The 25,683-nt window shown below is 40.4% G+C and overlaps 1 protein-coding gene across 1 annotated transcript in view; it reads left to right on the top strand.

The window, feature by feature from the left end:
- Positions 1-20,257, top strand: part of ZNRF1 (zinc and ring finger 1) — a 152,248-nt gene extending 131,991 nt beyond the window's left edge. The window contains exon 5 of the mRNA XM_053702113.1: positions 15,738-20,257. The gene's annotated coding sequence lies outside the window, so the exon portion shown is untranslated. The remainder of the gene's footprint in view (positions 1-15,737) is intronic.
- Positions 20,258-25,683: the final 5,426 nt, after the last annotated feature.

Genomic DNA, 25,683 nt, shown 5'->3' with positions numbered 1-25,683 from the left:
GGTGCTAGGGTCCCTTTTGGCGGTTCTAAGACCGTGGGGCATGGCAGTGGCGCCTTATCTAGACGACATCTTAATTCAAGCGTCGACTTTCCAGCTAGCCAAGTCTCACACAGACATAAAAAAGAGTTCTCTATTCCCTCTCACAAGAGTTTCCTTCCTAGGGACTCTGGTAGACATGAAAATATTTCTGACGGAGGTCAGGAAATCAAAACTCTTAACCACTTGCCGAGCTCTTCATTCCATTCCTCGGCCATCAGTGGCTCAGTGTATGGAGGTAATCGGACTTATGGTAGCGGCAATGGACATGGTTCCCTTTGCCCACCTACACCTCAGACCACTGCAACTATGCATGCTCGAACAGTGGAATGGGGATTATGCAGATTTATCGCCTCAAATACATCTGGATCAGTAGACCAGAGATTCTCTTCTCTGGTGGTTGTCTCAGGACCACATGTCTCAGGGAATGTGTTAACGCAGGCCAGAGTGGCTCATAGTAACGACAGATGCCAGCCTACTGTGCTGGGGTGCAGTCTGGAACTCCCTGAAAGCACAGGGCTTATGGTCTCAGGAGGAAGCTCTCCACCCGATAAACATTCTAGAACTGAGAGCGATATTCAATGCGCTTCAGGCGTGGCCTCAGCTGGCTGCGGCCAAATTCATCAGATTTCAGTCGGACAACATCACGACTGTAGCTTATATCAATCATCAAGGAGGAACACAGAGTTCTCTAGCGATGATGGAGGTGACCAAAATAATCCGATGGGCGGAGACTCACTCTTGCCATCTTTCAGCAATCCATATCCCAAGGGTAGAGAACTGGGAGGCGGATTTCCTAAGTCGCCAGACTTTTCATCCGGGGGAGTGAGAGCTCCATCCGGAAGTATTTGCCCAGCTGACTCGGCTATGGGGCACACCAGAATTAGATCTGATGGCGTCCCGTCAGAACGCCAAGCTTCCTTGTTACGGGTCCAGGTCCCGGGATCCCCAGGCAGTACTGATAGATGCTCTAGCAGTGCCCTGGTCCTTCAACCTGGCCTATGTATTTCCACCGTTTCCTCTCCTTCCACGTCTGGTTGCCAGAATCAAGCAGGAGAGAGCTTTGGTGATTTTGATAGCACCTGCGTGGCCACGCAGGACTTGGTATGCAGATCTGGTGGACTTTTCATCTGTTCCACCGTGGACTCTGCCGATGAGGCAGGACCTTCTAATCCAGGGTCCATTCAAGCATCCAAATCTAATTTCTCTGCGTCTGACTGCTTGGAGATTGAACGCCTGATTTTATCAAAGCGTGGTTTCTCTGAGTTGGCCATTGATACCCTGATTCAGGCTAGAAAGCCTGTCACCAGGAAAATCTATCATAAGATATGGCGAAAATATCTTTATTGGTGTGAATCCAAGGGTTACTCATGGAGTAAGATTAGGATTCCTAGGATATTGTCTTTTCTCCAAGAAGGATTGGAGAAGGGATTACAGCAGATGTCCCAGACAATCAGGCGTTTAGTCAGGCTTTAGTCAGAATCAAGCCTGTATTCAAACCTGTTGCTCCGCCATGGAGCTTAAACTTAGTTCTTAAAGTTCTTCAAGGGGTTTTGTTTGAACCTATGCATTCCATAGATATTAAGCTTCTATCTGGGAAAGTTCTGTCCAGTTTCTGAGTTATCTGCTTTACAGTGTGACTCACCTTATCTTGTTTTCCATGCAGATAAGGTGGTTTTGCGTACCAAACCTGGATTCCTTCCTAAGGTTGTTTCTAGTAGGAATAACAATCAGGAAATTGTTGTTCCTTCTCTGTGTCCTAATCCTTCTTCCAAGAAGGAACGTCTGTTGCACAATCTTGATGTGGTTCGTGCTTTAAAGTTCTACTTACAAGCAACTAAAGATTTCCGTCAAACATCTTCATTATTTGTTGTCTATTCTGGTAAGCGGAGAGGTCAAAAGGCTACGGCTACCTCTCTTTCTTTTTGGCTGAAAAGCATCATCCATTTGGCTTATGAGGCTGCTGGCCAGCAGCCTCCTGAAAGGATTACTGCTCATTCTACTAGAACAGTGGCTTCCACATGGGCTTTTAAAAATGAGGCTTCTGTTGAACAGATTTGTAAGGCGGCGACTTGGTCTTCGCTTCATACTTTTTCCAAATTTTACAAATTCGATACTTTTGCTTCTTCGGAGGCTATTTTTGGGAGAAAGGTTCTACAAGCAGTGGTGCCTTCCGTTTAGGTACCCGTCTTGTCCCTCCCTTCATCCGTGTCCTAAAGCTTTGGTATTGGTATCCCAAAAGTATGGATGAATACGTGGACTCGATACATCTTGCAAGAGAAAACAGAATTTATGCTTACCTGATAAATTTCTTTCTCTTGGAATGTATCGAGTCCACGGCCCGTCCTGTCTATTTAAGACAGGTAGTATATTTTTATTTAAAAAACTTCAGTCACCTCTGCACCCTATATTTTCTCCTTTTTCTTCCTAACTTTCGGTCGAATGACTGGGGGGTGGAGCTAAGGGAGGAGCTATATAGACAGCTCTGCTGTGGGTGTTCTCTTTGCCACTTCCTGTTGGGAAGGAGAATATCCCATAAGTATGGATGAATCCGTGGACTCGATACATCGCAAGAGAGAAATTTATCAGGTAAGCATAAATTCTGTTTTTTTTTTCATGTTTTTCTTTCAGTGACAGACTCTTGTAAAGTAAGCTATGCTTTTCTTCTAATCAGTAGTTGAAGTAGAATGAGTGCTACTTATTGTAACCTGATTTTCTTCATAAATGGAAAGAGTCCACAGCTGCATTCATTACTTTTGGGAATTCAGAACCTGGCCCCCAGGTGGAGGCAAAGACACCCCAGCCAAAGGCTTAAATACTCCTCCCAATCCCCTCATCCCCAGTTATTCTTTGCCTTTTGTCCCAGGAGGTTGGTAGAGAAGTGTCAGATTATGCTTATCCCTCCCTGGATGGTGGTTTGTTCCCTCCGGAGGTTGCGGCACGTTTCTGTATGCAAATACTTATAGCGTTAGCACATCTGCAGCTTCCAGATGTCTGCTTAAGATTATGTTCGTGTCCCGTCAACCCAGGTCACCCAGGCATGGGGTGGCCCGTTCAGCTTTCCGGGGGAGCGACTGGTCCTGAGGCTCCAGCAGAGGTGTGCTGTGCTTTTCGATATAGACTAGCGTATCTTCGTGTTCTGCGACGATATGTTTTGGTGTTGTTGGAGGATCCCATCCTTAATGGATATAGGAGTTCTCAGTCTTCTACTTTGAATAGCACACAGAATTTAATATAAGAGGATGAAGTAATCTTCTTATAGTCTGATCATGGAGTATCCTTTCCAGTCTGAGCTTGGACAAGCAGGGTTCCATTGGGCTGGTCCTGCGGGTGTGTCCTCCTTGGCCGAAAACCTACTTTTATTTGATTTAAAGAGCTTATGTTTTTTGTTTTATATTCCTAAGGGAATTTTCCTTCTGGAATCGATACTCGCGATTTCTTGATTGCACTGGTTATTCTACGGAAGTTGTTTTGGGGACGCGTTTATTCCTATGTTTGTTGTTTATTTCTCCCTCCCTGGGGGTGTTTACGGTGCTCTGACAAAATGCAGAAGGACATTTGGCAGACGGACAGAAAGCTAAAGAATGTTCCGATTTCGGCCGAGGGCAGATACGTTCCAGAGTGCTCTGTTGTAATCACAGCCTCGGGCGCCGCAACTGCCTTTGGGAACCTTACCATGGGTCCGCACGTTTTGTAATTCTCTGTCTGGGAAACTATCTATCTATCAAATCGATCTATTTATCTATCAAATCTATCTATCTATCGTATCTATCAAATGTATCGATTGCATCTATTGATCTATCTATCTAATCTATGTATCTATCAAACTATCAAATCTATCTATCTCGTGGCCGGACTGTTATGTGACAGCCACTTGTTTCGGCCAAGTGTCCGTCGGCCAAAAGTCCGGCCACGGTGTTTACGGCCTTGACATTAATGGCTAAGGTTCAGCTCCTTCTGTCTTGAGGCCTATTTCAAACATGCAGCGCCTGGTCTGCCTGGCTGGTCCGGTTTGGGCATTGTGCGATTGCATTATTATTTGTGTTTTCTTATCTTGTTTTTACAAGTGTTAGCTAAGCATTCTGAGGGTCCTTTGGGCATGGAGGACTGGCTCAGTCCTCATCAGCCTTTCGAGCTGGTCGTCTGGGACTCAGTGGAGTTAAAGTGCATCACACTCCGTTGGTTCCGATATGTCGGGATTTGAGTGCTTCCTTCGAGCGTGGGTTGAGGATTTAGTGCCTCCTTGCCACAGTTATGGGCGGTCTTGCCCTTCAAGGGCAATTGGATTTGTCCTTCTGAACTTGTTCTTTTTGGGACTTTAACTTCGGGTCAAGTTCTTTGTCCGTTTTCTCCTTAGCAGTTGAGGCCGCCTTATGGGACGGCCTTGCGGTCTTTCCTACTCTGTGAGTTAGTTGTTCCGTATTAGGAATTATAGCCTATATGTGTTCTCCTTATCCTGGCTCTGTCTAGGGGTTGTTTCCGGGGGTTTGGGATGCTATGCATTCTTTTTCCTTGGATATAGTCCTCTGGTTTTGTACTCTGAGGAGATTATGGAGACTAGCCTTTATTAACTCGCTCTTCGGGTGACATCCCTGATATTTCCCCATGGTTCTGGAAGTTGGGTGTTGTACACCTGTTGGGCCTAGAATCTTAGTGGTTCTGTTGTGCCCTAGCTCTTTCGGAGTTGGACTTCTGTAAGGGGTGTTTTCCCTTCCCCTTGGGTTGGGATTTTTGAGCGAGTCCTGGACCCGTTCGCTGGGTTAGTCTTATCCTCTGTGTAGTCTATTTTATTCAAACAAGGTATGGTTTTTCCTGGAGTATTGTTGGTTTTAACATTTCTGGGGCTCGGGCCTTGCATTTGTCTGGATCTTTCTGGGCCTAAGCCAGCTGGTCAGATTAGGGGTTAGCTACATGGTTTCACTACCTGGATCCCGCTGTGGGTGTGGGTACTCTTTCTTCATGACCTTATCTTTCATTCTTTTTTCTGAATTTTATGATCCTATAGCTGGTTCGGGAGCTCTAGTTTTCCAGGGAACATAGACTATATTGTATAGTCCCGCTAGTTGAGCTACTAGCAGCTTGGCCAGGAGTTCTGTGTGCTCAGGCTCCTCAGGGCTTGCCTTGTTCTTGAACAGTATGTGCTTCCCTTTTCATATTCCTCAGTGGCGCCTGGATGTTTTTGTTTTTTATTCGGCTCAGACTATGGCTTTGGCCTTGTGAGTATGTGTGCTGTTCTTTAGCTGTGCCCTTCCCTTGGGGGGGGGGTTGTTTTCCTTTCTCAAGGAGGCGAGGTTTTCCTCTCTCTGGAGGATGGTTGTCCTGCCCTGTGTGCAGGGGGTTGTAACAGGTGATTTATCCTGTACAGAGAGTGGTCCACTTTCTGGGATTGTTCTGTCTGGGATTTGCAGTTTACAAGTTAGATCTCAGTTACGCTTCTCTCTATGGGGTTCTCCTTGGGAGTACCTGTGGACGTGCTGTGTTGGAGACTGCCATAGAGTGTTGGGCTAGATTTCATAGGGCTTCTGACATTTTTCTGCCTATCCCTATGGGGTCCTCATTGGGAGTACCTGTTTGTAGGTGCTTCTGGAAGACTACCGAGCTCTGTTGGGGTGCCTGAGGCCATCCCATTCCGCCCTTTTATCTGGGGGCTGGTGGTTGGGGTCCGTTCTGTTCCCCTGTCTCTCAGACCTGTAGGTTACTTGAGTCCGGTGTAGGAATAGGATCTGGGATATGTTGTCTATCCTGGGATCATTGAGGTACGGTGAGCCTCTTTGAGGTTCAAGACACGTGGGTAGGCCTTGCGGCGTGGAATAACCTGCAGTGTACCCGCTAATTATCTTCAGCGGCTTTTTATTTGTATTTTCTTTTCCAAGTCATCCTGGTATGACAGCAGCGTGTGGTGTTCAGAGGTTGCTTCTCTGGGTTTGATGCACGTGTTGGTTGGGGAATATTTCGATATTCTGAGTTACTGGTGACTTTTTTTGGGGGGGCTGTTGCTCTGCTTTTTCTGAGAAGTTTTCTTCTCTGTTCTGATTCCCAGTCTCAACCTTGTGGTTCTGTACAGTTTGGGGTCTGGGCGCTGCCTTCCCTTGTTTCAGGAATCTTTAGGGTCCATGTGAGCTTGGCTCGCTTTTTGGGGTTTTCCTCTTTTTTTTTTTTTTTTTTTTGATCTTATTGCACCCTTTTTAGGGTCTTCCGGGAATCCTTGTTTGTTCCTCCATGTTCTCTCCCCTTTGGGAGTTTCCGGTTGTTGTTCCCCTTTATCTGTAAGGGTGTGTGGTTGAGGACCGACCTTTGGGCGTTGGTGTCTCCTGGAGAAGTGTTGGCTCAGTTCAGTCTGTTTCTGCAGTCTCTAGCAAGGTTTGTGGACTCTCTGCGGGTCAGTGTCCTTGGGGCCTTTTTTCCTTTTCATATGTTTTCCTGGCTTTGGACGAAGCAGGATTTTTGCTGGGTAGTGGTTTCAGGCCTGTGCCCTCAGAATCGGGGTGCTTTTTGTACCCTTTTGTTTTAGCATTCAGTGTCCTCTATAGCTTTGGTATTGTTTTCCCAAAAATAATGAATGTAGCTGTGGACTCTTTCCATTTATGAAGAAAAACATAAATTATGCTTACCTGATTTTCTTTTCTTCAGATGGAAAGAGTCCACAGCTCCCCGCCGGTGTTTTTATGTGGGGCGGCCGTAATTTTTGTTCTTCTGGCACCTTTTCACCCTGATATTTCTTCTACTGTTCCTTGGCAGAATGCCTGGGGGATAAGGGGAGTGGGAGGAGTATTTAAGACTTTGGCTGGGGTGTCTTTGCCTCCTCCTGGTGATCTCTGATGAAGCGCATGTGCCCATGCGCGAAACGCGTTGGATAGGAGCTTACCAAGTGTCTGATGATAAGCCTGCTCCTGAATAAAACTTGATTTCATCTACTTCAAGCCTCAGCATTCCTTTTTCCTCCTCCTGGTGGCCAGGTTCTGAATTTCCAAAAGTAATGAATGCAGCTGTGGACTCTTTCCATCTGAAGAAAAGAAAATTATCAGGTAAGCATAATTTGTTATTTTGCTGTTAAAGGGACGTTCTATTTAAATAATGAAGTGATGTAGCTTGTTACAGCATGTCTTTTTTTTTTTCTCATCACCAACTGTGCTCTACTCTGGAGCTGAAATGCTTATAGCTATCAAGCAGGACCTATGCATGGGGATTAAAGGGACAATCGACACCAAAATTGTTATTGTTTTTAAAAAGATGGATAATGCCTTTAATACCCATTCCCCAGCTTTGCACAACCAACATTATTATATAAATATACTTTATACCATTTAAACCTCTAAATTTCTGCCTGTTTCTAAGCCACTATAGACAGCCTCTTATCACATGCTTTTTTTAATTTGCTTTTCACAACAGGAGACTGCTGGTTCATGTGGGCCATATAGATAACATTGTGCTCACGCCCGTAGGTTGTGGATGACACTGCACTCATTGGCTAAAATGCAATTCAATATTTAATAAATAAATAAATAGCCATATGATCAGGGGGCTGTCAAAAAGACGCTTAGATACAATGTAATCACAGAGATAAAAAGTATATTAAAGGGACAGTCTGCACCCGAATATTTGTTTTAAAAGATGGATAATCCCTTTATTACCCATTCCCTAGTTTTGCATAACCAGCAGTTATATTAATACACTTTTTACCTCTGTGATTACCTTGTATCTAAGCCTCTGCAAACTGCCCCTTATTTCAGTTCTTTTGACAGACATGCATTTTAGCCAATCAGTGCTGGCTCCTAGGAACTCCACGTGCATGAGCACGGTGTTATCTATATGAAACACATGAACTAACACCCCCTCTAGTGGTGAAAAACTGTCAAAATGCCCTGAGATGAGAGGCGGCCTTCAAGGGCTTAGAAATTAGCATATGAACCTCCTAGGTTTAGCTTTCAACTAAGAATACAAAGAGAACAAAGCAAAATTGGTGATAGATGTAAATTTGAAAATTGTTTAAAATTACATGCCCTATCTGAATAATGAAAGTTTGTTTTGGACTGTCCCTTTAATTAATATAACCATGCTAGATGTGCAAAACTGGGGACTGGGTAATAAAGAGATTATCTATCTTTTTAAACAATACAAATTTTGGAGTTGACTTTCCCTTTTTAAAATCCCCTTAAATTTTTTCCCAATGATCCACTTTACCTACTGGATTGCATTAAATTATTTTCAAGTATTTCCTTTACCCTTATATTTGCATTTTAAATAGTTGAATTAGCCTGTGGTATCCCCACCTATTCTAAAAGATTTTGGCCTTAGGTCCAAGATATAAAAAAGTTGTGTAGACACAGTCAGCAGAAGAAATTACTCTCCTAGTAGGGTATAGAAGAGAGAAAGTAATAAAATGTTAATTTTATGTTGTTCTCTCCAAGTATTGGTCTTTGGTTTCTGAACAGATATAAGATAAAGAAGCATGTACAGTATATTTACACAATGTGATAAAGTAATGAGATCTGATTATACCTACAAGCCCGACCCATTTTATTAGGTTGTGGCTTCAAAACACAAAACCAGCTAATTCATATATACAAATAAGCCTTAAAAGCAAATTCTCATACATGTTATACTCTGCAACTGGTAAAAAATAAAGTAATTGGCAACATGTTAAGGGAAAACAATTTTACAGTATACTGTTCCTATAAGCTCCTAGTTATTTAGGGTCAGTAATGCAAAAACTACTTCTAGTGAGCCAGACCATGTCATTTCTTTCATGTAATTAGCAAGAGTCCATGAGCTTGTGACGTATGGGATATACATTCCTACCAGGAGGGGCAAAGTTTCCCAAACCTTAAAATGCCTATAAATACACCCCTCACCACACCCACAATTCAGTTTTACAAACTTTGCCTCCGATGGAGGTGGTGAAGTAAGTTTGTGCTAGATTCTACGTTGATATGCGCTCCGCAGCAAGTTGGAGCCCGGTTTTCCTCTCAGCGTGCAGTGAATGTCAGAGGGATGTGAGGAGAGTATTGCCTATTTGAATGCAGTGATCTCCTTCTACGGGGTTTATTTCATAGGTTCTCTGTTATCGGTCGTAGAGATTAATCTCTTACCTCCCTTTTCAGATCGACTATATACTCTTATATATACCATTACCTCTGCTGATTCTCGTTTCAGTACTGGTTTGGCTTTCTACAAACATGTAGATGAGTGTCCTGGGGTAAGTAAATCTTATTTTCTGTGACACTCTAAGCTATGGTTGGGCACTTTGTTTATAAAGTTCTAAATATATGTATTCAAACATTTATTTGCCTTGACTCAGAATGTTCAACTTTCCTTATTTTTCAGACAGTCAGTTTCATATTTGGGATAATGCATTTGAATTAATCATTTTTTCTTACCTTCAAAAATTTGATTCTTTTTTTCCTGTGGGCTGTTAGGCTCGCGGGGGCTGAAAATGCTTCATTTTATTGCGTCATTCTTGGCGCGGACTTTTTGGCGCAAAAATTCTTTTCCGTTTCCGGCGTCATACGTGTCGCCGGAAGTTGCGTCATTTTTTGACGTTATTTTGCGCCAAAAATGTCGGCGTTCCGGATGTGGCGTCATTTTTGGCGCCAAAAGCATTTAGGCGCCAAATAATGTGGGCGTCTTATTTGGCGCTAAAAAATAAGGGCGTCTCTTTTGTCTCCACATTATTTAAGTTTTATTTTTTCATTGCTTCTGGTTGCTAGAAGCTTGTTCTTTGGCATTTTTTTCCCATTCCTGAAACTGTCATTTAAGGAATTTGATCAATTTTGCTTTATATGTTGTTTTTTCTCTTACATATTGCAAGATGTCTCACGTTGCATCTGAGTCAGAAGATACTACAGGAAAATCGCTGTCTAGTGCTGGAGCTACCAAGCTAAGTGTATCTGCTATAATTTTTGGTATCTGTTTCTCCAGCTGTTGTTTGTATTGCATGTCATGACAAACTTATTAATGCAGATAAAATTTCCTTTAGTACTGTTACATTACCTGTTGCTGTTCCGTCAACATCTAATTTTCAGAGTGTTCCTGATAAACATGAGAGATTTTACTTTTTAAATCCATTAAGAAGGCTATGTCTGTTATTTCTCCTTCTAGTTTACATAAAAGTCTTTTAAAACTTCTCTTTTTTCAGATGAATTTTTAAATGAACATCATCATTCTGATACTGATAATGGTTCTTCTGGTTCAGAGGTTTCTGTCTCAGAGGTTGATGCTGATAAATCTTTGTATTTGTTCAAGATTGAATTTATTCGTTCTTTATTTAAAGAAGTATTAATTGCATTAGAAATAGAGGATTCTGGTCCTCTTGATACTAAATCTAAACGTTTAAATAAGGTTTTTAAATCTCCTGTAGTTATTCCAGAAGCGTTTAATCTCCCTGATGCTATTTCTGAAGTAATTTCCAGGGAATGGAATAATTTGGGTAATTCTTTTACTCCTTCTAAACATTTAAGCAATTATATCCTGTGCCATCTGACAGATTAGAGTTTTTTGGGACAAAATCCCTAAGGTTATGGGGCTGTCTCTACTCCTGCTAAATGTGCTACTGTTCCTACGGTAGATAGTAATTCATTTTAAGGATCCTTTAGATAGGAAAATTGTATCCTTTCTAAGAAAAGCTTACTTATGTTCAGGTAATCAATCTTCTTAGACCTGCTATATTTTTTTTGCGGATGTTGCTGCAGCTTCAACTTTTTGGTTAGAAGCTTTAGCGCAACAAGTAACAGATCATAATTTTATAGCATTATTATTATTCTATAACATGCTAATAATTTTATTGGTGATACCATCTTTGATATCATTAGAGTTGATGTCAGGTATATGTCTCTAGCTATTTTAGCTAGAAAAGCTTTATGGATTAAACTTGGAATGCTGATATGTCTTCTAAGTCAACTTTGCTTTCCTTTTCTTTCCAGGGTAATAAATTATTATAAATAATTATTTCAACTGTTTCTGGAAGGAAGGGAACTTTTTTACCAAAGGATAAAAAATCTAAGGTAAATTTAGGTCTAATCATTTTTCGTTCCTTTCCTCACAATAAGGAACAAAAGCCTGATCCTTCATCCTCAGGAGCGGTATCAGTTTGGAAACTATTTCCAGTTTGGAATATATCCAAGCCTTATAGAAAACCTATAGCCAGCTCCTAAGTACCCATGAAGGTGCGGACCTTATTCCAGCTCAGCTGGTATGGGGCAGATTACGTTTTCTTCAAAGAAATTTTGATCAATTCCGTTCTCAATTTCTGGTTTTAGAACATTGTTTCAGAAAGGTACAGCATTGGCTTCAGTTAAGGCCTCCTGCTAAGAGATTTTTTTCTTTCCCGTGTCCCAGTTAACACAGCAAAGGCTCAGCATTTCTGAAATGTGTTTCAGATCTAGAGTTGGCTGGAGTAATTATGCCAGTTCCAGTTCTGGAACAGGGGCTGGGGTTTTATTTTTTCTCTTCATTGTACCAAAGAAGATCAATTCCTTCAGACCAGTTCCGGATCTATCAATATTGAATCGTTATGTAAGGATACCAACATTCAGTTTCTGTAGGACTGTCCTGCCTTTTGTTTAGCAAGGGCATTATATGTCTACAATAGATTTACAGAATGTGTATCTGCATATTCCGATTCATCCAGATCACTTTTAGTGTCTGAGATTCTCTTTTTAGACAAGCATTACCAGTTTTGTGGCTCTACCGTTTGGTCTAGCCTCAGTTCCAAGAATTTTTTTCAAAGGTTCTCGGTGCCCTTCTTTCTGTAATCAGAGAACAGGGTTTTGGTATTTCCTTATTGGACGATATCTGGGTACTTGCTTAGTCTTCTCATTTTCGAAGAATCTCATACGAATCGACTTGTGTTGTTTTCTTCAAGTTCATGGTTGGAGGATCAATTTACCAATCAGTTCATTGATTCCTCAGACAAGGGTAACCTTTTTAGGTTTCTAGAATAGATTCAGTGTCTAGGACTCTGTCCTTGTCAGACAAGAGAAGTTTAACATTGATTTCAGCTTGTCAAAACCTTCAGTCACAATCATTCCCTTTGGTAGCCTTATGCATGGAAATTTTAGGTCTTAGGACTGCCGCATCAGATGCGATCTCCTTTGCTCGTTTTCACATGCAACCTCTTCAGCTCTGTATGCTGAACCAATGGTGCAGGGATTACTCAAAGATATCTCACTTAATATCTTTAAACCGATTATACGACACTCTCTGACATGGTGGACAGATCACCATCGTTTAGTTCAGGGGGCTTCTTTGTTCTTCCGACCTGGACTATAATCTCGACAGATGCAAGTCTTACAGGTTGGGGAGCTGTGTGGGGGTATCTGACGGCACAAGGGGTTTGGGAATCTCAGGAGGTGAGATTTCCGATCAATATTTTGGAACTCCGTGCAATTTCAGACCTCTTCAGTCTTGGCCTCTTCTGAAGAGAGAGTTGTTCATTTGTTTTCAGATAGACAATGTCACAACTGTGGCATACATCAATCATCAAGGAGGGACTCACAGTCCTCTGGCTATGAAAGAAGTATCTCGAATTTTGGTTTGGGCGGAATCCAGCTCCTGTCTAATCTCTGCGGTTCATATCCCGGGTATGGACAATTGGAAAGCGGATTATCTCAGTCGCCAAACGTTGCACCTGGGCGAATGGTCTTCACCCAGAGGTATTTCCTCAGATTGTTCAAATGTGGGAACTCCCAGAAATAGATCTGATGGCTTCTCATCTAAACAAGGAACTTCCCTGGTATTTGTCCGGATCCAGGGATCCTCGGGCGGAGGCAGTGGATGCATTATCTCTTCCTTACAAGTGTCATCCTGCCTATATCTTTCCGCCTCTAGTTCTTCTTCCAAGGGTATTCTCCAATATTCTAAGGAATGCTCGTTTGTCCTGTTGGTAGCTCCAGCATGGCCTCACAGGTTTTGGTATGCGGATCTTGTCCGGATGGCCTCTTGCCAGCTGTGGACTCTTCCGTTAAGACCAGTCTTTCTGTCTCAAGGTTCTTTTTTCCTCAGGATCTCAAAACCTTAATTTTAAGGTGTGGAGTTTGAACGCTTGATTCTTGGTCAAAGAGGTTTCTCTGACTCTGTGATTGATACTATGTGACAGGCTCGTAAATCTGTATCTAGAGAGATATATTATAGAGTCTGGAAGACTTATATTTCTTCAGGATGGTTTAGATAAAGGTTTGTCCGCAAGTTTCTTGAAAGACAAATCTCTGCTCTTTCTGTTCTTTTTCACAGAAGGATTGCTAATCTTCCTGATATTCATTGTTTTGTACAAGCTTTGGTTCGTATAAAACCTGTCATTAAGTCAATTTCTCCTCCTTGGAGTTTGAATTTGGTTCTGGGGGCTCTTCAAGCTCCTCCTTTTGAACCCATGCATTCTTTGGTCATTATATTACTTTCTTGGAAAGTTTTGTTTCTTTTGGCCATCTCTTCTGCCAGAAGAGTCTCTGAATTATCTACTCTTTTTTGTGAGTCTCCTTTTCTGATTTTGCATCAGGATAAGGCGGTGCTGCGAACTTCTTTTGAATTTTTTACCTAAGGTTGTGAATTCTAACAACATTAGTAGAGAAATTGTGGTTCCTTCATTATGTCCTTATCCTATGAATTCTAAGGAGAAATCATTGCATTCTTTGGATGCTGTTAGAGCTTTGTAATATTATGTTGAAGCTATTAAGTCTTTCCGAAAGACTTCTAGTCTATTTGTCATCTTTTCCGGTTCTAGAAAAGACCAGAAAGCTTCTGCCATTTCTTTGGCATCTTGGTTGAAATCTTTAATTCATCATGCCTATGTTGAGTTGGGTAACACTCCGCCTCAAAGGTTTACAGCTCATTCTACTAGGTTAGTTTCTACTTCCTGGGCGTTTAAGAATGAAGCTTCGGTTGATCAGATTTGCAAAACAGCAACTTGGTCCTCTTTGCATACTTTTACTAAATTCTACCATTTTTATGTGTTTTCTTCTTCTGAAGTAGTTTTTGGTAGAAACGTACTTCAGGCAGTGGTTCCAGTTTGAATCTTCTGCTTATGTTTTTTCATTAAAAATTTTATTCTGGGTGTGGATTATTTTCAGCAGGAATTGGCTGTCTTTATTTTATCCCTCCCTCTCTAGTGACTCTTGTGTGGAAAGATCCACATCTTGGGTAATCATTATCCCATACGTCACTAGCTCATGGACTCTTGCTAATTACATGAAAGAAAACATAATTTATGTAAGAGTCCATGAGGCCCGCCCTTTTTTGTGGTGGTTTTGATTTTTTTGTATAAAGCACAATTATTCCAATTCCTTATTTTATATGCTTTCGCACTTTTTTCTTATCACCCCACTTCTTGGCTATTCGTTAAACTGAATTGTGGGTGTGGTGAGGGGTGTATTTATAGGCATTTTAAGGTTTGGGAAACTTTGCCCCTCCTGGTAGGAATGTATATCCCATACGTCACAAGCTCATGGACTCTTGCTAATATGAAAGAAATGAATTTATCAGGTAAGTTCTTACATAAATTATGTTTTTTGTTATAGAATGTCCTTTAAATTGACATGGAACACTTTGTGATTGCAATATAAAGTTCACTTGAGGACAGTAAAAGCTTTGCAGTATACTTTATTTAGTCCCCTCTCCTGTATTTATTTTAAATCTCAAAATTGTAGGCTTTCCGATTTTGAGCATTGTAAGTGCAGATTTCAGCTACATACCTGTCCCTAATTGCCCTCAGCAGAAGTGATGAGATTCTGCAAAACACTGCTAGTTTTGCCAACCAAATGACAGTGGCTAGCCTTGTTTTACTTTGACGAGCAAACCTGACTATTGAAGTGGTCATGTGGTGGTGGAGGGGTATGGCCATTGAAAAACAAGTGCAGTAAAAATATAATATATTCAGAAAGCTTTAACAATAGGTTGATGTGTTATTTTCTGTAGTCTTGTAATAAATGAATTTGGAAGACAACATTCAAAATGTTTTAAACTAAATTAAAACTGTCACTTTATTAAGGATTTGCAAAACTACTATAAAAAAAAAACCCTGGTGAGTGTTTTCTCTCATAAATATGGGCAACTGTCTACCACTTAGTAGTTTGTAGCATGATTAGGAAATTTCCAGTATTTTGAAGGAAGCCATAGTTACAGAATTTGTTTTTAGGGCTGTCTATGGAGCAAGAGAAAAAACACAATTTTTGCAATAATTGTTCTAATGTCCCTTCAATATTTTAAAATGCTTTTGAAGAATGCTTTTCCTATAGCTCAAAATGCTTTAAGCAACCTATGAAGAAAAAGTTGAGACTTCTTCCAAATTTAGAAACCAGTCAGATTAATGAGAAGCCAGGGAATGTGTGTGTGTGTTGCAAAATATGCAAATTAATGAAAACTATGAGAGAAAATAATAAAAAAATGATAGGATACTTATGTGTGTGTTCTTTTCGTCTTGTTATGGTAAGGTATTTAATGCTAGTATATCTTATGTTCAGGTAACTGTCTGATTAAGGTCTCATGCCTAAGTTAGTCAATAGTGCTAGCTAGAACCTGGCACATCTGTTACCGTAATTATAACATTTACATGATACAACCTAGCTTTGTATAAATAGCTCACATATAAAGTGTATGGAAAATGTCAGTAACAGTGCCCGTTTCTAAAAGTGCTTATAAGTTGGTTTAAATGAGGGAACAAATAAGGTATTTGGTTTTGTGTTCTGCTTACTTACGATCTCTTTTTCTTCCAGAGCACTGGGTATTGCCCGCTTTAGGATCACAGACTGCTGGGGTTGTTTGGACTGCTTTTCACATACATCCCTTCTCCCACTGCGCTCCTTCTGTTACCCTTAAATCAAGACAAAGGGAATAGCAAAGGCTAAACGGAGCGCTCTTTCCCTTAACATCTCTAAATACTTACATGGAGAAAGCAGAAGAGATGAGATTGCTGGAGCTGAATCCTCAGAGGCTGGGTGCGTTTGTAAGCAAACCTGCTAGCGTCTGTACTGGTTGATGACACAGAAGACATAGGTCTAATCTGCTCTTGTAAAAGGAGGACACAAGGGCAGAAGGGGAAAAGGAGTTTCTTGCCCCAACTTTAACCCTATTATTGCCCTTTAACAGGGTATATGTTGCAATTCGTATTGCCATGATAAGTGTCTATATATTTTTTTTTTTCTTTTCCGGCACTTTGCACTGAACATTTATATATAGTTTGATGGAGAGGAGGCACCATGTGTGTTCGCTTCCAGTAGAAGTGAGATTTGGTGGATTAGGGACTTTTTGTCTGCGTTTTCATTAAGTATATTGATGGCATTTTTATTTTTTAAAGAAAAAATGTAAAAAGGCTTCCACAATCTTGTGGAATTTTACAGTGCTTCCCACAGGACTGGGGGCAGCAAAATGAGTACCTATTCTTTAGTAGATGTGCTAGCTGCTGTTCCTCTCTCTTTTAGAAACAAGATTTTGCACAGAGAGGAAACAGTGTTATGAAAGGCCAAAGGATTGATCGCTGCTCATTACAGGTCATTCTTGTAAACAGGTTTATATATATAAAAAAAAGTTTTGAGTAGTACATTTTAAAGGTTTTCTTTTGTTAGACAAACCAGTAGGCCAAATAAAAAAAATGCTTTGTTGCAGCTTTCAGTAAAGAAAGTGTCAAATAGGGGAAAAACAACAAATGGAGTCTACTTTACAAGTTATTCTGATGCAGATTGAGGTTGATCGCGCTCCGGTATGTATGGCCCTCTGTTATACTGAGGTGTGTCCAGCCTTGACTTGTAAGTGCACTTCTCAGTTTTGTATTTTATCGGCTTGTTAATGAGCAGTGCTAAAACCTACAAAAAGTCATAATTATGACTATAACGTCAGCATCTGATGCCCATAATTGATACACACAAGCAAACTGGAGGAACAATAAAACAGATTGCTGGTCAGTGGTGTTAAAAAGATAACTATTTTGTATTAGAATCCCTGCGTAGTTAATTCCTCATATTGATAGAAATAAAGTCACATGTCTTTGCATGCTTTGTTTTTTAAGCAATGCTGCCACCAAAATGCTGTAGCCTATTCATAATATTAGTCTGGGCACACTTATTTTAGAGCATGGGGGGGGCGGAAATGGTCATGGTGCTCCATTGCACATAAGTACTTCTGTTAATCTTGATAGTCTGAGGGGGTGGCATTAATAGCAACCTGAGAGGAAGCAGGAGATGTATCTCTGAAGAGGATCTTTACTGGTATTCATTTTGTAAGTTTAATAATTATAAATTCAGAGGTGGATTATCCAGTTCACTTAGATGTTGTGTTCCTGTTGGCTCTTCTGCTATGTAAAGGGAGGTCACAGCTGCATCCTTGAGTTTCCAAACCGGATAGGGAGGACTTGAATCAGCAGGGACATTGTGGAACACAGCTAAATAATGGGTATACAGAGAGAGCTGCATCAATACATAAACTTTGTGTTTATATACATAAAAAAGATTGATTGAAATGATTATACATATATGTGTGTGTGTGTGTGTGTGTATATATGTGTGTGTATGTGTGTATATATATATATATATATATATATATATATATAATACATGCATAATGATACTCATACACATCTGCACACTTTATTTGTATGCGTTTGTGCCAAACTACCAAGCAAACATGGAAGGTACTCAACATATTTATGGCTGTTTCAAATAAGCCAAGAACCTGCAAACCCAATTTTGTTTTGTCTAACTCTACAATGTTTCGACCATTGAAACTTTAATGGTTAATTTGTCAGCATTTTTGGTAACAAGTAACTGTAATAAATGAACTATTGAAGAGTTACTATACAGACTTTCCTTATACAAATAATAGGTTGAAAAACACACCTTAACTTTTATGCTGTTAAATTTCTACCTTTTATTGTTAGTTACATCTTCTAGATTGTTTTACAGTCTACTCTTACGGGGCTGTTCAGTGCTTCAGTGTGGGGAGCATAAACCTAGCCAGAATAATAATTAGACACACAAACATTTTTATTTTTAATAACTCCAAGAGATAAAAAAAAATGTTTAAAGGGACAGTAAAGTCAAAATTAAACTTACATAATTCGTCAGAGCATGCAATTTTAAACAACTTTCCAATAAACTTCTGTTATCAAATTTGCTTCGTTCTCTTGGTATGTTTTATTGAAGTCTAAAACTAGTTAGGTTTATAAGAGCTCAGGAGTTTGCACATGTATTTTGTACTCTATGGCAGCAGTGTTTTGCATCATTTGTAGCTTTGTTATACAATGTTGCAAAACACTGCTGTACTAAAGGCACATTCCTGAGCTCTTGTGAGCCTACATAGTTTTACTCCTCAATAAAAGATTCCAAGAGAACAAAGCAAATTTGATAACAGAAGTAAATTGTAAAGTTGTTTAAAATTGCATGCTCTATCCATATCATAAAAGCTTCATTTTGACTGTCCCTTTAAAGGGACATTAAATACATATTTTCCTTGTTGCATCTGAGAGAGGGCATTTTAGAATGGTTTATAGTTTTTGTAATCAAGTTACTTAAAGAGATACTAAACCCATTTTTTTTTTCTTTTGATTCATAAAGCATGTGCAATTTTCTAATTTACGCCTATCATCAATTTTTCTTTGTTCTCTTGCTATCTTTATTTGAAAAAGCAAGAATGTAAGTTAAAGGGACAGTAAACACCAGAATATTTGTTGTTTTAAAAGATAGATATTCCATTTATTACCCATTTCCCCAATTTTGCATAACCAACACAGTTATAATAATATACTTGTTACCTCTGTGATTACCTTGCATCTATGGCTCTGCAAACTGCCCCCTTATTTCAGTTCTTTTGACAGACTTGCATTTTTAGCCAATCAGTGCTTGCTCCTAGGAGCTTCACGTGCCTGAGCTCAATGTTATCTATATGAAACAAATGAACGAACACCCTCTAGTGGTGAAAAACTGTTAAAATGCTTTCAGTTTAGAGGTGACCTTCAAGGTCTAAGACATTAGCTTATGAACCTCCTAGATTTAGCTTTCAACTAAGAATATCAAGAGAACAAAGCAAAATTGGTAATAAAAGTAAATTGGAAAGTTGTTTAAAATTACATGCCCTATTTAAATCATGAGGTTTTTTTTTTTTACTTGACTGTCCCTTTAAGGAGCCGGCCCATTTTTTTTGTTCAGCACCTGGGTTGCGCTTGCTGATTGGTGGGAGCCGGCCCATTTTTTTTTTTGTTCAGCGCCAGGGTTGCGCTTGCTAATTGGTGGCTAAATGTAGCCACCATATAAACAAGCACTATCCAGTGTTCTGAACCAAAAATGGGCCGGCACCTTGCTTAGATTCCTGCTTTTTCAAATAAAGATAGCAAGAGAACGAATAAAAATTTATAATAGGCGTAAATTAGAAAGTTGCTTAAAATTACTTGCTCTATCTAAATTGTTAACGAAAATTTGGGTTTAGTATCCTTTTAACTGAAGGGGGAAAAAAAACACAATCATTATTTTTATGCTTGTGAGACTTGTTCACTAGTAATGTAGTGGGAGTTTTATCAGTTAACAATCAGTCCTAGGAGTTCAATTTTACACATTGTACACTTCCTGTTGGCATCAAAATAAACTAACTTGATCCTTTGTCATCAGGAAAAAAATTTTTTTACATTGCATAAATGGTTCTTTCATATGCATGGGGAGGTTTCTTTTTTAGATTTAATGTCCACTTAAAAAAAAAAAGGTTGCCTGTCACTGACAATTTTAATGTATTAATTGCTAAAAAAAAATCAAAGGTATAAAAGCTAACGTATGTTTTAAAAACTAAACACTTTCTATGTGGCCTAGTAATGCCATCCATGTTTTCCTTTAACGCTGTTAAAAACTTGATTTATGGAGTATTGCTGATTTCTTGTTTACCTTCCTTGAGATCTCATGCCCAAGATCCATCCATCATCCTGAATTCTATAGGTTGCTGTATTTATTATAAAGCTGGAGAGTTTTTGCATTTGTTCTATAAAGTTTACTGTCATGCTGTGCTACTGTAAGTGGAGCTGTAGAGTACTGTGAATCTCACTCCACCTAGTGGCAACTCATGTCCTCAAGTGAGGATTGAATCAAAAATATTTTAGGTCAAAACTTGAGTGATTCCAGCAGTTTCGGAATCCCTTCCTATACATTTTTTTTGTTTCCCCCTCTTTTAAAGAAAATAAATTTTATAAGTGGATAAGAGGCAAAATATGGACTGTGTTGTATATCTGTTGTTCTAAAATAAAGGAGTTGGTCTTTGCAAATACTGGACTGATAAATAATTGAATAGTCATAATTTTCTTTTCTAAATGAGCAGGTTCACTGTAAAATGTTATATATACCGTATTGTTCTGAGTATAGGCCGCACTTTTTCCCCCTGATGTAAATCTCTAAATCAGGGGTGCGGCCTATACTCGGTATCTTACAGTGAAAGGTCTGGGTGGGGGTTGGGCTGAACCGCTGATGTTGCAGGGAGGGGTACGGGCACACCCTGGGCTTCCTGGACATTTTGTGTGAGCACAGAGTTTTTAGACTTTTGCCCCAATAGTACTGGTATTTCCTAATATGCCGCCAGACGCCGTAGCTGATCATGTGATCCTGGAACAAGACTTGCCCTGTTCAGACACAGGGAGGACCGTACTGGTAAGAGAAGTGAGGACCGTACTGGTAAGAAAAGTGTGATCCGAGGAGGGGACTTGCCCGATAGCCCTGAGAACCGGGGTGAGTCACTCATTTTACTACGGTACTTTTGTGTGAAAATTCTTAAACTTGTACCGGTATATCCCCCAGCAACAAAATGGCACATCAATGTGCTCAGGATGGGAGTGAGAGGGGCTTAAGATGAGAGCAGGAGGGTGAGTCAGGATTGATGAGGAGGGGGTTGTGTGAGGAAAAAGGGGGCTATGATTGGTGAGAAGGGCTGAGGGGAGGCTTATGTAAGGTAGGGGTAGTGGTAATAGTGTGAGTTGTGGGCACTGCTTGAGGGAAGGAGTGGGTTAAGAGGAGGCAGCCTGTGAGGGTTATTTCTTAAAAATGGCACCAAACTTTAAGGGTGCGGCTTGTATTCAGGAGCGGCTTATACTCTGAACAATACGGGTACTTGGCAACAAAGGTGGATTAAACAGATGTGGTGAAACGAGCTTCCTACATTACTTTAAGGACGCTTCCCTTTGAAATTTTGAACAAGTGTTAAAAAGTAAGAATCCTTCAGCAAATAGAAACAAATCGTATACTGCATAGTTGTGTTAAAGATCAATTTGAGGACCTTGCCATACTTAAAAAAAAAAAAAAAAAAAAAATGGAAAAATTATTGCTTACTAAGTATGCTAAAAAGATAAGCGTCTGCTTTATCACTGCCTTTTTTAAATATTCTACAGAAATGGTCAGCTCTGGCACTCCATTGTGGGAAGTCTTTCCGAAACCATGTGGACTTTCCTTTCATCATGCTAAAAAAAAGGATTAAAGCTTTTATTGTGTGACGTTTTTAATTTGTTTTTCAGTAATTTATTAGGGAGCATGTTAATGCAAAAGTAAAATTCTCACTATTACTCCTCAATGGTATACTTATGACTATGGGTCCTATGATCTAAATAGTTTCATCAGTTCTTTAAGGTACCTCAAAGAGTTTTAGGCAAATGTTAGCTTGAAAGTGATTGATCTTACTATGCAGGAGTATGGGTGTGATTGATAGATGCCTACATTCCAATATAAGGTCTAAACTCTTTGCCCGCCTGAAGATTTTGTGACTTCTCTACATTTTGGCAAATCATTGAACATTAGACCCTAAAAGAGGTAACTAAGGGATTAACCTGTAGCCTTAAGACAATGGCCTTAGGCTCACCTCTCCCCACATATTAAAGCCCTAAATGCATATATCGGCCTAATCTATACTCTCAAATATTATTCTCCAATTAAGTCCCTTATCAGACCTGTTCCTTAAAATGTAGAAAGGGGAAAAAGGGTCAGTAACAAATGTACAGACAGTATAACATACTTTAGTCAACCAGTTTTAAAATAAAACCTTTCTATCTCAAGGGTTGGATTAGGAAGAAAAAGTTAACTTCAGGCATCAGATGTTCCGTCTTCAAATCGACCAAGATGTCTGTTTTTCCATAGACCTTTTAAGTTAGTTCTTTAAATATTGGCAGGCTTTTCTCTGATCTTGTAGCCAGTCACTGGTGATTTTAACGTCTTAAAATGCAGAATTTAGAAATGGCTTTGAGAGTGGTGGCAGGCTTAACTTTAACACAACTAGTTTTGTGCTGGCAACCCTCAGCTGTGATCAAAGTAGCAGCTATAGGTACACAAATATGTGCTAAACTTATTTATAATTTATGTTTCACATGTTAAAATATCAAGCGAAAAGGCCATTATAATACTTTAAACCTAGAAGTGGCTTGCAATAAAAAAAAGCGGCCATACAATAATCACTAAAGAGTAAAGTGGAAACTGCGCAAATTATCATTTAACAGCCAAAGGAAACTCCGCTATATTTAGCAACAGACATTGGTGCAAAAATGACAAATCGGCACGTTATTTTTTCTTATCATGTACTGATATTTTTGCTCATTGTAATATGCATTGAGAGATGCTCCTTACACAATTGTAGGCTCTCTTAATATGTCTTAGTGGTCAGTCTGTTACGTGTGAGCACAAAAGAAATATATGCATTAACACAGTATCTCTAGCAAAACCACACGATTCTTATATAAAAGGCCCCTCTGCTTTGTGTGTTGGAACAGAATGGCTGCAGTTTTATTTTTACATTTGCTTAATAGTGATTGGAGGGCCCAGTTGCAATTTGTTTCTGCTAATGGCACATTCCTTTTTCAAAATTAATATTTTCTTCTTAATATGAGGAGAGTCCACTGCATTATTCCTTACTGTTGGGAAATACTGAACCTGGCCACCAAGAGGAGGCAAAGAGACCCCAGCCAAAGGCTTAAATACTTCCACTACTTCCCTCATATCCCAGTCATTCTTTGCCTTTCGTCACAGGAGGTTGGCAGAGAAGTGTGAGAAGATACGGAGTAGTTCCTTATGGAGGGTATCTACCCTTCGAAACGGGACTGGAGTTTTAAGTAGTCTTGTCAGCCTTTCAGTGAGAGCATTGACGAATGTTAGTCTGGAGATGCAGGGAGAGTCTTTCTGCGAATCCATCCAGACTCATTAACAGTTCCTAAGCAATCAGTGTTGACGAGTTTCACTGCCTGCTTCCATCACTCAGGAGTGATGCTACTGGACTGTCAAACTTGAGAGGCTGGTTTTCTGTTCCATGGCATAGATTACGGTAAGATTGTTTAATTTTTTTTATACACATATGATAACGCAAGACGACAGGGTCACAGTGTGGCTCCTTTTATCTGTATGGTATCAAGGGTTAATATCTCCGGAGGGGGATTATTGAACATGGGGGATTAATCACATAATTTATTTTATTATGATTATGCTGCGACATGTGTGAGATGAGGCTCAGGCAGATGTTGGAACGTACAGGTTTTACTTTCATTTTTGTAAGCTGTGCAGCCTGAAAGGCTTGGCACACTTTTTCCTATAGCAGGGGCAGTCCTGCATTGCGCACCATGTGACCGGGTGTGGTCATACTGATTTCCTCTTTCCTGACCGTGCAGTTTACAGGAGAACGGTTTCTCTGTTTGGCCTGGGTCATAGGAGGTGGGGAGTGCCCCAGCCATGTGTATAATGGTGCAGTTTTATCTTATTATTCAATAGTCTGCTTTAAAAGCACTAGCTATAGTGGATTCTGATGCATTAGAGGGTACTCCCTCTTTACCTAAGTCTAATACCTGTCTATATTGTGAGGAGGCCGCAGTATACCCGCTTGCTCCATGTTCCACATACCTTGGTAATGTAATCATGTCAAAGAAAGTTAATATGTTTAGTACCACTGAGCTGTTCACCTCTGAGGAGTGCACCCTACAGTCATCTCCAAATACACATGCAGCTTCCGGTAGCCTTCCTAATCCATCTGGAGAGGGGCCCTTTTACTGCCAGACTTTACTGAGCAGTTACAAACAGCAGTGTCTGCAGCCTTTAGTGCTTTACCTCGCCCTGCAAAGCGCAAGCGAAAGGTCAAATATTGCTAACCTTCCCAGGGGTCATCTACTAGCTTATTGGATTCATTTGATACAAGAGCATCCGTTTATGAAGACGCCTCTGATACTTCAGAGGATGCTCTTTCTGGGTCGGAATATGCTGTCTCTAAGCCTCCAGCTGCGGAGTAACCAGACTTTAGATTTAGGATTAAACATTTATGCTTTCTGCTAAAGGAAGTTTTGGCTACTTTAGAGGTTCCAGAGTCTAAATTGCCTGAGGAACCTTTGATTCCTAAATTAGATAAGGTCTACGAGGACAGGGTTGTACCACAGACTTTCCCGGTTCCCGTAAAGAGGCGAACATTATTAAGAATGAATGGGAAAGAATTGGTTCTTCATTCTCCCCTTCTTCTTTTAAAAAATTATTCCCAGTTCCGGACTCTCAATTGAAGTTGTGGGGTTCCATCCCCAAGGTGGATGGTGCTATCTCCACACTTGCTAAGTGCACTAATATCCCGCTTGAGGATAGTTCGTTGTTTAAAGTGCCCGTGGATAAGAAGATAGAAACTCTGTTAAGGAAGATGTTTCACCATACAGGATATTTGTTTCAACCGGCAGCGGCTGTTGCTGTGGTTGCTGGAGCAGCTACCTACTGGTGCGACTCCTTATCTAGTTGATCGAGGTGGAGGGTCCCCTCGACGTGATCAAGGAAAGAATTAAGGCCTTAAGGGTGGCCAATTATTTTATTGTAATGCAAATATGCAAATTATTCACCTGAATGCTAAGGCTTCAGATTTTTCTGTTCAAGCTCGTAGGGCACTCTGGTCTGTGGACATGACTTCTAAGTCGACTTCTTTCCCTCCCATTTAAGGCAAAGATTCTATTTGGTCCAGGCCTGGACTCAATTATCTCCATGGTTACTGGAGGCAAAGGTGCATTTTTACTGCAGGATAAGAACAACAAAGCTAAAGGACAAGGTCCTAGTTTTCCTTCCTTTCGTTAGGATAAATCCCAATGTTAGCAGCCCTCCGCAAAGCCCAAGCAATCAAAGGGGACTTGGAAGCTGGCTCAGTCCTGGAATAAATCTAAGCAATACAAGAAGCCTGCCAAGACAGTCGGCATGAAGGGGCAGTCCCCGATCCGGGTCTGGATCTTGTAGGGGGCAGACTGTAGATCTTTTTGGACGCTTGGTTTGGGGATGTGCAAGACCCGTGGGTCCTGGAGGTCATTGCTCAGGGATACAGGATAGGTTTCAAGTCTCATCAACCCAAGGGCAGATTCCTCTTGTCAAACCTGTCTTCAAGGCCAGAAAAGAGAGAAGCCTTTCTGGGGTGCGTGAGGGATCTCTCCTCCCTGGGAGTCATTGTACCGGTACCTCTTGCAGAAAGGGGTCTGGGATACTACTCAAACCTTTTCTCCAACATAGGTGTGTCCGGTCCACGGCGTCATCCTTACTTGTGGGATATTCTCTTCCCCAACAGGAAATGGCAAAGAGCCCAGCAAAGCTGGTCACATGATCCCTCCTAGGCTCCGCCTACCCCAGTCATTCTCTTTGCCGTTGTACAGGCAACATCTCCACGGAGATGGCTTAGAGTTTTTTTAGTGTTTAACTGTAGTTTTTATTATTCAATCAAGAG

The sequence above is a fragment of the Bombina bombina genome, chromosome 1, assembly GCF_027579735.1.
Source record: "Bombina bombina isolate aBomBom1 chromosome 1, aBomBom1.pri, whole genome shotgun sequence".
In the NCBI taxonomy this organism is placed as follows: Eukaryota; Metazoa; Chordata; class Amphibia; order Anura; family Bombinatoridae; genus Bombina; species Bombina bombina.
Note: the sequence above shows the minus strand (reverse complement) of the source record. Positions and strands in the feature narration are given on the sequence as shown.